Source organism: Phyllobates terribilis, unplaced genomic scaffold (genome assembly GCF_046119375.1).
Source record: "Phyllobates terribilis strain yellow unplaced genomic scaffold, ASM4611937v1 Scaffold_7__3_contigs__length_470593459, whole genome shotgun sequence".
Taxonomy (NCBI): Eukaryota; Metazoa; Chordata; class Amphibia; order Anura; family Dendrobatidae; genus Phyllobates; species Phyllobates terribilis.
Genome location: NW_027362767.1, coordinates 307812200 through 307828994, shown reverse-complemented (window position 1 = coordinate 307828994; position 16795 = coordinate 307812200). Strand labels below are relative to the sequence as shown.

Genomic DNA, 16795 nt, shown 5'->3' with positions numbered 1-16795 from the left:
GAGGCCACATGTGCCTCCATCATTGAACGCCTTATTACAGACCTCCTTTCGTGAAGCCCGGCACCTATTGGAAAATACTTCTATAATATGGTGTAGTACATAGGCACCAGACATCGGCACACAACTATACTCTAGAATACTCCTCAAAAACACTTGGAAAACTCCTTGGCCTCAATTTCATCAACACTGGAAATCTTCTCACCGGTCTTGATAAGGGGGGGGGGGGGGGCGTGGAGTGTGAGATTCCCAATACATTAAAAGGCACGTGCCTCTTGAATCAGGAGCTTCTGACCAGTGCCAGATGCCTATGTGTGTGCCTGACCACAAATCTTACTCCAGTCCCTGTTGCAGTAATATTTGTGGCATGGTGAGCAGCTATAGCCATTCTGCCTTGACTCTGTCCACATTGTTGTAGCTGAGTGAAAATGCTGTGAGAACACCAAAAGTCACAAAATTTTAGCACAGTCTTGAGTTGCGCCAAAATTTTGAGACTTTTAAAAAAAAAAAACTTTTCACTCCAGAATTCTGGAAATAAAGCTCTGATGAATCTACTGGAAAAACTCATTTTTGAATGTCTCAAAAAAACTCAGTGTGAACGTGGCCTAAAGCCTCGTATTATAGGGGTCTCCCTAACAGATAATAGTGATGGGTGGAGGACGTGCTGACAGACCTGACACATTCACTAATTCACAGCTCATTTTCCATCGCTTGTCACTAACAGCAGTAAAATCAATAATCATGTAAATTCTCTGGGGAATGAAGGATTCATATAATTGCCTCTGGTAATATGGGATAATGCCCCGCAGGTCCAGAACAATGCTCTGAGGGTCCAGGACAATGGCCCACGGGTGCAGGACAATGGCCCACGGGTGCAGGACAATGCTCTGAGGGTCCAAGACAAAGGCCTGCAGGTCCAGGACAGTGCCCTGAGGGTCCAGGACTCAGCTGTCTCTGTGACACATCTCTAAGGTTATGTGCTCACCACGGTTTCTCCAGGTGGGAAATACTGCTGAGGTTTTCAAGCGGAAAACGCTTCACGAAACAAAGGTTTTTTTAACCCCTGAATAATCTTTTTGCGCATTTTGAAGCGATTTGTGAATGTTTTCTATTGACATTTTTAAATGATATCTTGGGGAATTTTTTGAGCAGTTTTGGGGGTAATTTGCAGGCGTTTTTTAACAACCATTAAGCAATTAATTGTGAGCTTCTATTTTATATTTTTTTAGATGAAAATGCCTCCGGGTGTCTTTTTATCTTTCCCATTGCCTTCTATTATACAATACGGAGAGTCGTATCAGTGGAAATCTCCAGGTCACTTCTTTTTAGTTTGGTGGGTTTTTTTTTTAAGCCCAAAGGTGAAAAACCTTCAAAAATTCATTTCTATGTCAAAATGACAAGGAAGAGCCCTTGGAGCGGTTTCTGCTCTCTTTCGGGTGGTCTTCGGGGCGCGGACCTGCCTGATAAATGTTGGTGCACATTCCCTAAGCCCGGGGCTAAAGGGCGACATGTATTGTGCAATGTGAGTCCACAGTCAATGGACTGGGGACCGTGGCGGAAGTCACACTCAACGCTGCCCCATACACTTCTATGGCAGTCGCACGGGACTGCGCCAAGGCCGGTGGTTATTTTTCATTTCTAACATATTCTCCAGCACATCTGCTGAATATGCAGCTCTGCCTCAGGCCTCCATAGCAGCCAGCTCCTGTGTGGCTCATTGTTGGTATGTATGGTGTTGTGTTAGTAACCACTTCCCCACCCGGTTCTGCACACAATGGCCGCTCAGCCATTATTGTGTAGGCTGCCTGCCTTCTACATGAAGGGTTAATAGGAAGTGAGTGACCCTCGCTGAGGAGAATGGGGCGGAGGCGCGTCAAGCATGCGCAGTGCACGGCCTCTGCTCCCCCCGAGGCCGCGGCGTTTATAAACATTATACGGCGGACGAATACACGATCCTTTGAGGTGACTTGGCCGCGTTACAGTTTCTGTGGCGCGCAGTGTTTTTGTGGAGGCTCCGGAGACGCCTCCGTGCTGATGGCGTATGTTGTTATTGCGCGGCCACCATGGCGGCGGCCTCCCTGCTGCCTACGTGCAGTTCTGAAAAGGGAGGGACTGGAAGCAGGAAGAGGCTGCAGGGAGCGGGCACCGCACTGCTCCGGCCGTGGCCTCCTTATGTTCACGTGTAGAGAGGCTCAATAAAGTTTATTCTGTCCTACACCAGGCGGCCAGTAATCAGCAGGGCTGCTGTGACCAGAAATGGCAGAGCTGGAGGAGGCAGAGGACAGGCAGTGCCCCCACCTTTATGTATGTTTCTGTGGCTTTATGGGGTTCTCTCATATTAAATAGGAAACTATTGCAGATACAAATAAGTGAATATGAAATGTACCTCAAATTCTGCAGCGCAAAGCTCATCGCCTAGGGTACCAACCACCTCTGCAGTCTATTAGTGATGGCTGGTAACCTAGGAGCAGAGCGCTTTTCAATAGAGCTTGTAAGCGCTGCTCTGAAGCTGGATCCGACCAGCGCCATTCGCAAAATAATTGGTAGTGCTGCGGATTTTTCCACAATGATAATCCGCAGCGGAAATTTCCACAGCATGTGCATAGCACATGCGGATTATCATTGGGGAACATGGCAGACCTTCTACCAAGCGTTTTTTAAGTGTTTCTGCAGCGAAATTGCTTAAAAAACGCATAGTGGGCACCCAGCCTAATAGAAACACCTCACCACTCCTGTATTTATGTCCCATTCCTGGTTTTGGCTTCCAAATACTGATGTGAAATACAGAACGTGGCCTAAAAGCAAAACTAAGTCCCCAATTCAAGACTGGTCTGTTGTAAAACCGTGTTTTGCTGGAATAAGATGTGCCAAAATCATAGGGATTGTCACTTTTCAGAAAAACTTTTTGCTATAAGCTGCAGTGGTTATAAAAATACAAACTGAGTGTTACTCACACTCCCCTGGTCCGGCGATGTGTCCCTACTGTTGCCACTATCTCTGATGTGTGTCTGCAGTCAGTTAGCTCAGCGCCTTGTGCTGTCCACATGAGCTGAGCGATGAGCTTCGTAATTGGCCACAGCGCTGCAGGCAAACTATAGAGATAATGGCAAACAAACTACAGAGATCAGGGCAGTGGTGGAAACAAACTACAGAGAGCAGGGCAGTGGTGGAAACAAACTACAGAGATCATGGCAGTTTTGGAAACAAACTACAGAGAGCAGGGCAGTGGTGGAAACGAACTACAGAGAGCAGGGCAGTGGTGGAAACAAACTACAGAGAGCAGGGCAGTGGTGGAAACAAACTACAGAGAGCAGGGCAGTGGTGGAAACAAACTACATAGAGCAGGGCAGTGGTGGAAACAAACTACAGAGAGCAGGCCAGTGGTGCAGACAAACTACATAGATCAGGGCAGTGGTGGAAACAAACTACAGAGATCAGGGCAGTGGTGCAGACAAACTACAGAGATCAGGGCAGTGGTGCAAACAAATTACAGAGATCAGGGCAGTGGTGGAAACAAATTACAGAGATCAGGGCAGTGGTGGAAACAAATTACAGAGATCAGGGCAGTGGTGAAAACACTACAGAGAGCAGGGCAGTGGTGGAAACACTACAGAGAGCAGGGCAGTGGTGGAAACAAACTACAGAGATCATGGCAGTGGTGGAAACAAACTACAGAGATCAGAGCAGTGGTGAAGACAAACTACAGAGATCAGAGCAGTGGTGCAGACAAACTACAGAGATCAGGGCAGTGATGGAAACAAACTACAGAGATCAGAGCAGTGGTGAAGACAAACTACAGAGAGCAGGGCAGTGGTGGAAACAAACTACAGAGAGCAGGGCAGTAGTGGAAACAAACTACAGAGATCAGGGCAGTGGTGGAAACAAACTACAGAGAGCAGGGCAGTGGTGGAAACAAATTACCGATATCAGGGCAGTGGTGAAAACAAACTACAGAGAGCAGGGCACTGGTGGAAACAAACTACAGAGAGCAGGGCACTGGTGGAAATAAACTACAGAGAGCAGGGCACTGGTGGAAACAAACTACAGACAGCAGGGCAGTGGTGGAAACAAACTACAGAGATCAAGGCAGTGGTGGAAACAAACTACAGAGATCACGGCACTGGTGGAAACAAACTACAGAGAGCAGGGCAGTGGTGGAAACAAACTACAGAGAGCAGGGCAGTGGTGGAAACAAACTACAGAGATCAGAGCAGTGGTGAAGACAAACTACAGAGATCAGAGCAGTGGTGCAGACAAACTACAGAGATCAGGGCAGTGATGGAAACAAACTACAGAGATCAGAGCAGTGGTGAAGACAAACTACAGAGAGCAGGGCAGTGGTGGAAACAAATTACAGAGATCAGGGCAGTGGTGAAAACAAACTACAGAGAGCAGGGCAGTGGTGGAAACAAACTACAGAGAGCAGGGCAGTAGTGGAAACAAACTACAGAGATCAGGGCAGTGGTGGAAACAAACTACAGAGATCAGGGCAGTGGTGAAAACAAACTACAGAGAGCAGGGCAGTGGTGGAAACAAATTACCGATATCAGGGCAGTGGTGAAAACAAACTACAGAGAGCAGGGCACTGGTGGAAACAAACTACAGAGAGCAGGGCACTGGTGGAAATAAACTACAGAGAGCAGGGCACTGGTGGAAACAAACTACAGAGAGCAGGGCAGTGGTGGAAACAAATTACCGATATCAGGGCAGTGGTGAAAACAAACTACAGAGAGCAGGGCACTGGTGGAAACAAACTACAGAGAGCAGGGCACTGGTGGAAATAAACTACAGAGAGCAGGGCACTGGTGGAAACAAACTACAGAGAGCAGGGCAGTGGTGGAAACAAACTACAGAGATCAAGGCAGTGGTGGAAACAAACTACAGAGATCAGGGCACTGGTGGAAACAAACTACAGAGAGCAGGGCAGTGGTGGAAACAAACTACAGAGAGCAGGGCAGTGGTGGAAACAAACTACAGAGATCAGAGCAGTGGTGAAGACAAACTACAGAGATCAGAGCAGTGGTGCAGACAAACTACAGAGATCAGGGCAGTGATGGAAACAAACTACAGAGATCAGAGCAGTGGTGAAGACAAACTACAGAGAGCAGGGCAGTGGTGGAAACAAATTACAGAGATCAGGGCAGTGGTGAAAACAAACTACAGAGAGCAGGGCAGTGGTGGAAACAAACTACAGAGAGCAGGGCAGTAGTGGAAACAAACTACAGAGATCAGGGCAGTGGTGGAAACAAACTACAGAGATCAGGGCAGTGGTGAAAACAAACTACAGAGAGCAGGGCAGTGGTGGAAACAAATTACCGATATCAGGGCAGTGGTGAAAACAAACTACAGAGAGCAGGGCACTGGTGGAAACAAACTACAGAGAGCAGGGCACTGGTGGAAATAAACTACAGAGAGCAGGGCACTGGTGGAAACAAACTACAGAGAGCAGGGCAGTGGTGGAAACAAACTACAGAGATCAAGGCAGTGGTGGAAACAAACTACAGAGATCAGGGCACTGGTGGAAACAAACTACAGAGAGCAGGGCAGTGGTGGAAACAAACTACAGAGAGCAGGGCAGTGGTGGAAACAAACTACAGAGAGCAGGGCAGTAGTGGAAACAAACTACAGAGAGCAGGGGAGTGGTGGAAACAAACTACAGAGAGCAGGGCAGTGGTGGAAACAAACTACAGAGAGCAGGGCAGTGGTGGAAACAAACTACAGAGATCAAGGCAGTGGTGGAAACAAACTACAGAGAGCAAGGCACTGGTGGAAACAAACTACAGAGAGCAGGGCACTGGTGGAAACAAACTACAGAGATCAAGGCAGTGGTGGAAACAAGCTACAGAGAGCAGGGCAGTGGTGGAAACAAATTACAGAGATCAGGGCAGTGGTGAAAACAAACTACAGAGAGCAGGGCAGTGGTGAAAACAAACTACAGAGATCAGGGCAGTGGTGAAAACAAACTACAGAGAGCAGGGCAGTGGTGGAAACAAATTACAGAGATCAGGGCAATGGTGAAAACAAACTACAGAGAGCAGGGCAGTGGTGGAAACAAACTACAGAGAGCAGGGCAGTGGTGGAAACAAACTACAGAGAGCAGGGCAGTGGTGGAAACAAACTACAGACATCAGGGCAGTGGTGGAAACAAACTACAGAGATCAGGGCAGTGGTGGAAACAAACTACAGAGATCAGGGCAGTGGTGAAAACTGTAACGGGTCCGGGAGGCGGAACCTCTGAGCTACTATACAAGGGGGCGGCCCTTGTAAGGGAGCGGGTGGCAGTCTCTGGATGAACGGACAGGGAGATACGGCAAGTGATCAGGGCAGTCTCTGGGTGAACGGACAGGGAGATACGGCAAGTGATCAGGGCAGTCTCTGGGTAAGGGGTAGGTACGACCTGTGATGGCAGAGCCTCCGGGTAGGCTAGCAGGCAGATGGTAGATGGGTGCTCCCAGGTGAGCAGGCGAGAGTCTCTGGAATAGCAGGTGGTCACGGCACGTGACGGCGGAGCCTCCGGGCTGGCAGGCAGGCAGGTAACGGAGAAGCGCTCCCAGGTGAGCGGGCAAGAGTCTCTGGAATAGCTGGTGGTCACCGCACGTGACAACGGGACCTCCGGGCTGGCAAGCAGGCAGGTAACGGAGATGCGCTCCCAGGTGAGCGGGCAAGAGTCTCTGAGATAGCTGGTGGTCACAGCACGTGACAACGGAGCCTCCGGGCTGGCAAGCAGGCAGGTAACGGAGAAGCGCTCCCAGGTGAGCGGGCAAGCTGGTCCATAGACAGACTGACCGGAGTAGTAAGGCAGACCGTCGGACCTCAGGCAAGCAGGCAGGTAACTGATATGCGCTCCCAGGTGAGCGGGCAGGCTGGTCCTTAGACAGACTGACAGGAGTAGTAAGGCAGACCGTCGGACCTCAGACTGGCAGACAGGTAACAAGTATTCAGGCAGGAATCAGGCAGGTAACTGGCAGGTAACTGGCAGGTAACTGGCAACGGGACCTGAGGGCTGAAGCACAGGTGAGACACAGGTGCAAACAACATTGCTCGGGCACCTCCATTTTGGAGGAGGTGCCTTTTATATGATGAAGTCCTCCGGCCATTGGCCGGGGACTCTTTAGGGCGGCGCGCGCGGCCCCTTTAAGAGGAGGGGAGCGCGCGCGCGCGCGCCCTAAGCACAGGGGCCGGGAAGGAGCGCGCGCCGAGAGCAGAGCAGGAGGAGGACGCCGGGACGGAGCGCGCGCTGACAGCAGAGCGGGGAGAGGACGCCGGGCAGGAGCGCGCGCTGACAGCAGAGCGGGGAGAGGACGCCGGGCACGGAGCAGAGCGGTGAGGGGAGCAGCGTCCCTGCCTAGCAGAGGGCAGGGACGCCAGCGCTACAGTACCCCCCCCTTTAGGCCCCCCCTTTTCTAGGCCAGACAGAAATTTAGCTAGGATGAGAGGGGCATGGATGTTCTCCCGGGGCTCCCACGTTCTCTCCTCAGGACCAAACCCCCTCCAATCTACCAGAAAAAAGGTCTTTCCTTTTACCCTTTTGCTGGCAAGAATGTTCTCTACCTCAAACTTGTCCTCAGCAGAAACCAGAGCAGGAGGCGTACCTGTAGACTTAGAAAAAGAGTTAAGTACCACAGGTTTGAGGAGAGATACATGGAAGGAGTTAGGGATCCGTAAGTTGGCCGGGAGTTTCAATTTATAGGCTACCGGGTTGATCTGACCGATGACCACCAGTGGGCCGATGAACCGAGACCCTAACTTATAGGAAGGGATCTTGAGTCGGACATATTTGGACGAGAGCCAGACTTTATCCCCAGGACGGAATTGAGGAGGGTCCATCGCTAAATGCTGCCAGGGGGCAGCAGGTACTGGCAGAGGAAGAAGGCGGCCGGCCGACAGGTGTCTCGGAACTTTGTTGCGGGCGCAGGACACACAGGCAGAAACAAAGTCCATAACATCCTTGTGCAGGTTAGGCCACCAGTAGTGTCGGGTAATAAGCTGGAGGGTCTTTTTCCGACCGGCGTGGTCAGCTAGTTTAGACGAATGACCCCAGTGTAGGATTCTCTCCCGATCAGGTACCGATACGAACGTCTTACCAGGAGGGAGACAATTTAGACTCACGGGAGCCACCTGCATTACTCTGGCGGGATCGATGGGGCAGTCACATGGTCTATGAGGTGGTGATGTCTCTGCCTCCTCCTTAACAAAGACATCAGCACTAGACCAATAAGGAATCGGAAGTCCAGGTAGATTAGCTGGGATAGGAGAGGGACGGACGGAATGGACGGGAACCAGGCAGGTTTTATGACAGGCCTGTCCCCAGTGAAGGACTTCTCCGGTTTGCCAGTCAAGCACGGGTGCATGTCTCTGGAGCCAAGGCAGACCTAGCAAGAGGGCGTGAGGGAGACCAGGCAGAACGTGAAAGGAGATACTCTCTGAATGCAGCATTCCCACCTGCAGAGTAATGGATTCGGTGATGAATTGGATGGGGCGAGGTAAGAGGCCCCCATCCACGGCAACAACAGACAAGGGTACAGCCAGAGGTTTGGTGGGGATGCGGAATTTCTCCACCAGGGACTGTGAAATAAGATTTCCGACTGCTCCAGAGTCAAGTTGGGCTAGTTCGGAATAACGATTCTCCCCGCAGATGATTGAGACTGACAACAGCAGGGATGGAGAGGATTTATTTTTGTCTAGATCGACCCCTCTGAGTGAACCTAGATACAGGCGTTCTCCCGACCTCTCCGGGCAGGCACGGATCAGATGCTCCTTACTGCCACAGTAGAAGCAGCTCCCCTCGGCACGGCGGAAATCCTGACGGGATTTGACCATCTTGGTCTGGTCGACCTGCATAGGCTCAGGAGAGTGTACCTGTGGAGAAACGGAAGGAATGACGGGTTCCTGGAAAGTAAGAGCTAGACGTGGAATCCTTCTCTCACGGGTGACCTCTTTGGCACGCTCCTGGAACCGTAGGTCAATCCGGGTGGCAAGGGTTATTAGATCATCGAGAGTGGTAGGAATGTCCCGACCAGCAAGTTCATCTTTAATACGGCCGGACAGACCCTCCCAGAAGACGGATACCAGGGCTTCGTTATCCCAGGCCAGCTCCGAGGCAAGGGTACGGAACCGTATGGCATATTGGCCCACGGTGAGGCTTCCCTGACGGAGGCGAAGCAGAGAAGATGCGGATGAGGTCCTCCGTCCGGGTTCGTCGAAGGCTTTCCGGAAAGCCATGAGAAAGGCAGGCAAGTCGGACACCAGGGGATCTCCTCTCTCCCATAGAGGATTTAGCCAGGCCAGGGCCTCCCCGGTGAGATGGGACATGATAAAGGCAATTTTGGCTCGGTCGGAGTTAAACTGGTGGGATAATAGTTCAAAATGCAGGGTGCACTGATTTATGAAGCCCCGAGCCATGACGGAGTCGCCTCCGAAGCGAGGAGGTGCAGAGAGCCGGGGTCCGGAAAAGGATACCATGGTACTGGCGGAGGTTGTTGGTGGATCAGACAGAGTGTTCAGGCGAGTATTAACATTCCGCAGATGACCCAGGATGGCCTCCTGTTGGGACTTCAGACGGGACAGTTCAAGACAGAGGTCCGAGAGCGAGGGAGCTTGGGTGCCACCGGGTTCCATGGCCCGAGCAAACTGTAACGGGTCCGGGAGGCGGAACCTCTGAGCTACTATACAAGGGGGCGGCCCTTGTAAGGGAGCGGGTGGCAGTCTCTGGATGAACGGACAGGGAGATACGGCAAGTGATCAGGGCAGTCTCTGGGTGAACGGACAGGGAGATACGGCAAGTGATCAGGGCAGTCTCTGGGTAAGGGGTAGGTACGACCTGTGATGGCAGAGCCTCCGGGTAGGCTAGCAGGCAGATGGTAGATGGGTGCTCCCAGGTGAGCAGGCGAGAGTCTCTGGAATAGCAGGTGGTCACGGCACGTGACGGCGGAGCCTCCGGGCTGGCAGGCAGGCAGGTAACGGAGAAGCGCTCCCAGGTGAGCGGGCAAGAGTCTCTGGAATAGCTGGTGGTCACCGCACGTGACAACGGGACCTCCGGGCTGGCAAGCAGGCAGGTAACGGAGATGCGCTCCCAGGTGAGCGGGCAAGAGTCTCTGAGATAGCTGGTGGTCACAGCACGTGACAACGGAGCCTCCGGGCTGGCAAGCAGGCAGGTAACGGAGAAGCGCTCCCAGGTGAGCGGGCAAGCTGGTCCATAGACAGACTGACCGGAGTAGTAAGGCAGACCGTCGGACCTCAGGCAAGCAGGCAGGTAACTGATATGCGCTCCCAGGTGAGCGGGCAGGCTGGTCCTTAGACAGACTGACAGGAGTAGTAAGGCAGACCGTCGGACCTCAGACTGGCAGACAGGTAACAAGTATTCAGGCAGGTAACTGGCAGGTAACTGGCAGGTAACTGGCAACGGGACCTGAGGGCTGAAGCACAGGTGAGACACAGGTGCAAACAACATTGCTCGGGCACCTCCATTTTGGAGGAGGTGCCTTTTATATGATGAAGTCCTCCGGCCATTGGCCGGGGACTCTTTAGGGCGGCGCGCGCGGCCCCTTTAAGAGGAGGGGAGCGCGCGCGCGCGCGCCCTAAGCACAGGGGCCGGGAAGGAGCGCGCGCCGAGAGCAGAGCAGGAGGAGGACGCCGGGACGGAGCGCGCGCTGACAGCAGAGCGGGGAGAGGACGCCGGGCAGGAGCGCGCGCTGACAGCAGAGCGGGGAGAGGACGCCGGGCACGGAGCAGAGCGGTGAGGGGAGCAGCGTCCCTGCCTAGCAGAGGGCAGGGACGCCAGCGCTACAAAAACAAACTACAGAGATCAGGGCAGTGGTGGAAACAAACTACAGAGAGCAGGGCAGTGGTGGAAACAAATTACCGATATCAGGGCAGTGGTGAAAACAAACTACAGAGAGCAGGGCACTGGTGGAAACGAACTACAGAGAGCAGGGCACTGGTGGAAACAAACTACAGAGAGCAGGGCAGTGGTGGAAACAAACTACAGAGATCAAGGCAGTGGTGGAAACAAACTACAGAGAGCAGGGCAGTGGTAGACACAAACTACAGAGATCAGGGCAGTGGTGGAAACAAATTACAGAGATCAGGGCAGTGGTGAAACACTACAGAGAGTAGGGCAGTGGTGGAAACACTACAGAGAGCAGGGCAGTGGTGGAAACAAACTACAGAGATCATGGCAGTGGTGGAAACAAACTACAGAGATCAGAGCAGTGGTGCAGACAAACTACAGAGATCAGGGCAGTGGTGAAAACAAACTACAGAGAGCAGGGCACTGGTGGAAACGAACTACAGAGAGCAGGGCACTGGTGGAAACAAACTACAGAGAGCAGGGCAGTGGTGGAAACAAACTACAGAGATCAAGGCAGTGGTGGAAACAAACTACAGAGAGCAGGGCAGTGGTAGACACAAACTACAGAGATCAGGGCAGTGGTGGAAACAAATTACAGAGATCAGGGCAGTGGTGAAAACACTACAGAGAGTAGGGCAGTGGTGGAAACACTACAGAGAGCAGGGCAGTGGTGGAAACAAACTACAGAGATCATGGCAGTGGTGGAAACAAACTACAGAGATCAGAGCAGTGGTGCAGACAAACTACAGAGATCAGGGCAGTGGTGGAAACAAATTACAGAGATCAGGGCAGTGGTGAAAACAAACTACAGAGAGCAGGACAGTGGTGGAAACAAACTACAGAGAGCAGGGCAGTGGTGGAAACAAACTACAGAGATCAGGGCAGTGGTGGAAACAAACTACAGAGATCAGGGCAGTGGTGGAAACAAACTACAGAGATCAGGGCAGTGGTGAAAACAAGCTACAGAGATCAGGGCAGTGGTGGAAACAAACTACAGAGAGCAGGGCAGTGGTGGAAACAAATTACCGATATCAGGGCAGTGGTGAAAACAAACTACAGAGAGCAGGGCACTGGTGGAAACAAACTACAGAGAGCAGGGCACTGGTGGAAACAAACTACAGAGAGCAGGGCACTGGTGGAAACAAACTACAGAGAGCAGGGCAGTGGTGGAAACAAACTACAGAGAGCAGGGCAGTGGTGGAAACAAACTACAGAGATCAAGGCAGTGGTGGAAACAAACTACAGAGATCAGGGCACTGGTGGAAACAAACTACAGAGAGCAGGGCAGTGGTGAAAACAAACTACAGAGATCAGGGCAGTGGTGAAAACAAACTACAGAGATCAGGGCACTGGTGGAAACAAACTACAGAGAGCACGGCAGTGGTGGAAACAAACTACAGAGAGCAGGGCAGTGGTGGAAACAAACTACAGAGATCAAGGCAGTGGTGGAAACAAACTACAGAGATCAGGGCAGTGGTGGAAACAAATTACAGACATCAGGGCAGTGGTGGAAACAAACTACAGACATCAGGGCAGTGGTGAAAACAAACTACAGAGATCAGGGCAGTGGTGGAAACAAACTACAGAGAGCACGGCAGTGGTGGAAACAAACTACAGAGAGCAGGGCAGTGGTGGAAACAAACTACAGAGATCAAGGCAGTGGTGGAAACAAACTACAGAGATCAGGGCAGTGGTGAAAACAAACTACAGAGATCAAGGCAGTGGTGGAAACAAACTACAGAGATCAGGGCAGTGGTGAAAACAAACTACAGAGATCAAGGCACTGGTGGAAACAAACTACAGAGAGCAGGGCAGTGGTGGAAACAAACTACAGAGATCAAGGCAGTGGTGGAAACAAACTACAGAGATCAGGGCAGTGGTGAAAACAAACTACAGAGATCAGGGCACTGGTGGAAACAAACTACAGAGAGCAGAGCAGTGGTAGACACAAACTACAGAGAGCAGGGCAGTGGTGGAAACAAACTACAGAGATCAAGGCAGTGGTGGAAACAAACTACAGAGATCAGGGCAGTGGTGAAAACAAACTACAGAGATCAGGGCACTGGTGGAAACAAACTACAGAGAGCAGAGCAGTGGTAGACACAAACTACAGAGAGTAGGGCAGTGGTGGAAACAAACTACAGAGAGCAGGGGAGTGGTACAGACAAACTGCAGAGCCATTGTTGGACCTGGCTCTCTTCAGTTGTTTTTTTATTTTTATAACTACTGCAGCTTATATTAGAAAGTTTTTTGAACGTGTACAACCCCTGTAACTTGTGCATCATACTGTGATACGCCAAAGTGACTGGAGTACATTTCTGTCGTAATTTACTGCACTTTTTGGGATATATTATGAATTTTGTCGACTTTTCTCAGTTAAGCAATGCCCACCTATTCTTAACGATGGAGGATTTGTCTGGCAATGTCATAAAAAATAACAAAAGTCACAAGATTGTTGCGCAAATACGAGTTGTGTAAACATTTTGCAGCAATTCAAAACTGTTCAATGAATCAAGGCCAATGTTCCTGTGCCGTTCTAACACACTCAAGCTTTCCATACCTTACTACATGATGACTTTGTCCATACCGCCACTACTTTGCAGATAAGTTTGAGAAATTGATTGCAAGCTTTTTGCTAGGGAGTTTTCCAGCGCTGCTCTGGAGCTGACTGGATCCGGTCAGCTTTATTGCCTCTTCTGCCTCTGCTGGCAGCATGGGAAACAAACCATTCAGGCCAGTGATGCAGCTATGTTGCTTGTCTGTACTGTCAATTTTTAAGAAGGCACTGCCCCCCAAGAAGTTAGGGGGCAAGGGGATGGCGATCTTCTGGAAGAAGATAAGACAATACCTTTAAAGGGAATCTGTCACCACTCTGGAGATATCAGACCTCTACTATGGCCATACAGGGTATAGAAAAGTAAATCTATACATACCTGTATGGCCCATATTAGAAGTTTGATTGCAGAGAAAAGCGCTTTAATCAATTCTATTTTGTACAGGCTTGGCGTTTGGGGGACGCCAAACAATCCCCGCCTATCTGCTTATTGTTCCCTCAAATCCCAGCCTATATGCTTAATTATCATATTCCCCCCTCCCCTGCACTTCACAGGGCCCTGTGACGTGCACTGTGCTCCCTGACTTCCTGGGCATGCGCAAAGTGCTTCATCCTGGCCCTCTCTGCCTGTAAACTGTGCTGCAGGTTTCTATTGTGCCCAATCCCCGTCCACCTGCAGCTACTCGATGGCAGCACAATTGTGAAATAAAATCATGCAGCAATTGGCCATCACGATGGGAAGAGTTTTGGCCAAACCATCCGCCTCACAGTTCAGTTTTGTTCAGGTTTTTACTACAGGGGCATTGGATTAAACCAGGAGCAGAAGGTCATAAGAGCCAGAAGGTGTTCTTCTAAATACTACTAAATTCATCTAAGGGCTCTTTCACACATCAGTTTCTCTAGTGCGTGAAGTGACAGTTTCCACATGTACTGGGGATATTGACACACGCAGACCCATTGAAATCTATGGGTCTGCGCACGTGTCAGTGTGTTTCCAGGAACCGTGTGTCCGTTGGCAAAACACGCTGACATGTCCGTTTTTTACATGCTACACGGTCCGAAAAATGTCTTACACTGAACACACTGTAACGGGTCTGGGAGGCGGAACCTCTGGGCTACTATACAAGGGAGCGGTCCTTGTAAGGGAGCGGGTGGCGACCAGGCAGGCAGTCACAGCAGGTGACCGGGACAGTCTCTGGGTGTACGGGCAGGAGGTCACGGCAAGTGATCAGGGCAGTCTCTGGAAGAACGGGCTGGAGGTCACGGCAAGTGACCGGGTCAGTCTCTGGAAGAACGGGCTGGAGGTCACGGCAAGTGACCGGGGCAGTCTCTAGGTAAAGGGTAGGTACGACCTGTGATGGCTGAACCTCCAGGTAGGCTAGCAAGGCAGATGGAGGATGTGTGCTCCCAGGTGAGCAAGCGAGAGTCTCTGGAATAGCAGGTGGTCACAGCACGTGACGGCGGAGCCTCCAGGTAGGCAAGCAGGCAGGTAGCGGAGAAGCGCTCCCAGGTGAGCGGGCAAGAGTCTCTGGAATAGCTGGTGGTCCCAGCACGTGACAGCGGAACCCCCGGGCAGGCAAGCAGGCAGGTAGCGGAGAAGCGCTCCCAGGTGAGCGGGCAAGAGTCTGGAATAGCTGGTGGTCACAGCACGTGACAGCGGAGCCTCCGGGCAGGCAAGCAGGCAGGTAGCGGAGAAGCGCTCCCAGGTGAGCGGGCAAGAGTCTGGAATAGCTGGTGGTCACAGCACGTGACAGCGGAGCCTCCGGGCAGGCAAGCAGGCAGGTAGCGGAGAAGCGCTCCCAGGTGAGCGGGCAAGTTGGTCCTTAGACAGACTGACCGGAGTTGTAAGGCAGACCGCCGGACCTCAGGCAGGCAGGTAACAGGAAATCAGGCAGGATTAGGACAGCAAGCTGGCAGGAATCTGGCAGGTAACTGGCAACGGGACCTGAGGGCTGAAGCAGAGTAGAACGGTGCAACAACATTGCTCGGGCACCTCCATTTTGGAGGAGGTGCCTTATATATGGTAAAGTCCTCCGGCCATTGGCCGGGGACTCCTTAGGACGGCGCGCGCGGCCCCTTTAAGAGGGAGGGAGGGCGCGCGCGCGCCCTAAGCACAGTTGCCGGGAAGGAGCGCGCGCTGCCAGCAGAGCGGGAGAGGGACGCCGGGCACGGAGCAGAGCGGTGAGGGGAACAGCGTCCCTGCCTAGCAGAGGGCAGGGACGCCGGCACTACACACACACTGTCATAGAAATACTGAAAATCTCTCCCTCTCTCTTTTCTCCCAAACCTCTCTTCCCGACTCCCTTATCTGTCAGAGTAGAAAAGCTGGCAATCTACGGAGCTGTCTCTATGCAAATTAGCACACACCGTAGAAGTGGCTAATAGGCAAATGTTAATACAAAGGGAGCTACTAACCCAATTAACATGCGAGTGTAGTTTTTAGTGGCGCCGGCCTGTGACAAATATACACCTAGGTGAGAAGGATGCAATTCCTGGCTTCAAAATAATTCTCTCTCATCCCCAGGGCATCCCCCATTTGCTCAACAGAAATCTGTAGTCTCACCGGCTACGTCACGAAATATGGAATATCAGAAGTTCTCTACTTCGGATATAATGGGACACATTTTTAGCGGCAGGGTCAGCTAAGGAACAATATGCATAGTTCTCCGTAGCTGTGAGCCCCTCCAGTGAGCTGTGGTACAAAAGTACCAGAATAATTGACCACAGCTATGCCATGTGTAGTCTCTAAGGAAAGATAAATTTGTAACAAAGAAGATGTCATCACTTGCAAACTTCGGCGATCAACCAGCGATAAGTTATTGCGGAAGTTAGATATTTTAATAAAAATATAAAGGTTGGAGCCCAGCCCACATGATGTCCTCACTGGGGATGTGTGGGCAGGTCCCCCCATTGACATAAAAGACCCAGCCGAGGATCGGTCAGGACTCATGCCGGGAGTATATATTTCATATAGCAGGGATCACGTTCGCTGAACAGGCATTGGAGCGCCTCCCCTCCCGCTAGACTGAATCGTCTCTGCGATCTTTTTAGTAAGTTCTTCTTTAATCCAATTTTATTTGTGTAACTGTATATTATGTACTGTAGTGTCTCCCTTTGTAAAACCTTTTGTAGATTTTTCATAAGCATTGCCTCTCTTTTGGATTAAATATAAAATGGAATAGTTCTGTTTCTTTTGTCCTGTAATCGTTCCTCCTCCGAAGCCATTTACGCTACCAGAAAGCAGGCGTCCAATCAGGCCTGTATTATATTTTAAAATTGATCGGTAGTGGCAGCAAATAATTGGAATCGGGCTATCGTGAAGCTGGCAGTGACCGTACGCGGGCGTATATACATATTCCATGCAAAGGAATCCGGAGATGAGTACAGCATGCTCT

At 51.3% G+C, this 16795-nt stretch overlaps 1 long non-coding RNA gene across 2 annotated transcripts in view; it reads left to right on the top strand.

The window, feature by feature from the left end:
* The first annotated feature begins 2191 nt into the window (after window positions 1-2191).
* Window positions 2192-16795, top strand: part of LOC141153196 (uncharacterized) — a 32198-nt gene continuing 17594 nt past the window's right edge. For both annotated transcript variants that reach the window (XR_012247255.1, XR_012247256.1), the window contains exon 1: window positions 2192-2301. This is a non-coding gene — a long non-coding RNA (uncharacterized lncRNA). The remainder of the gene's footprint in view (window positions 2302-16795) is intronic.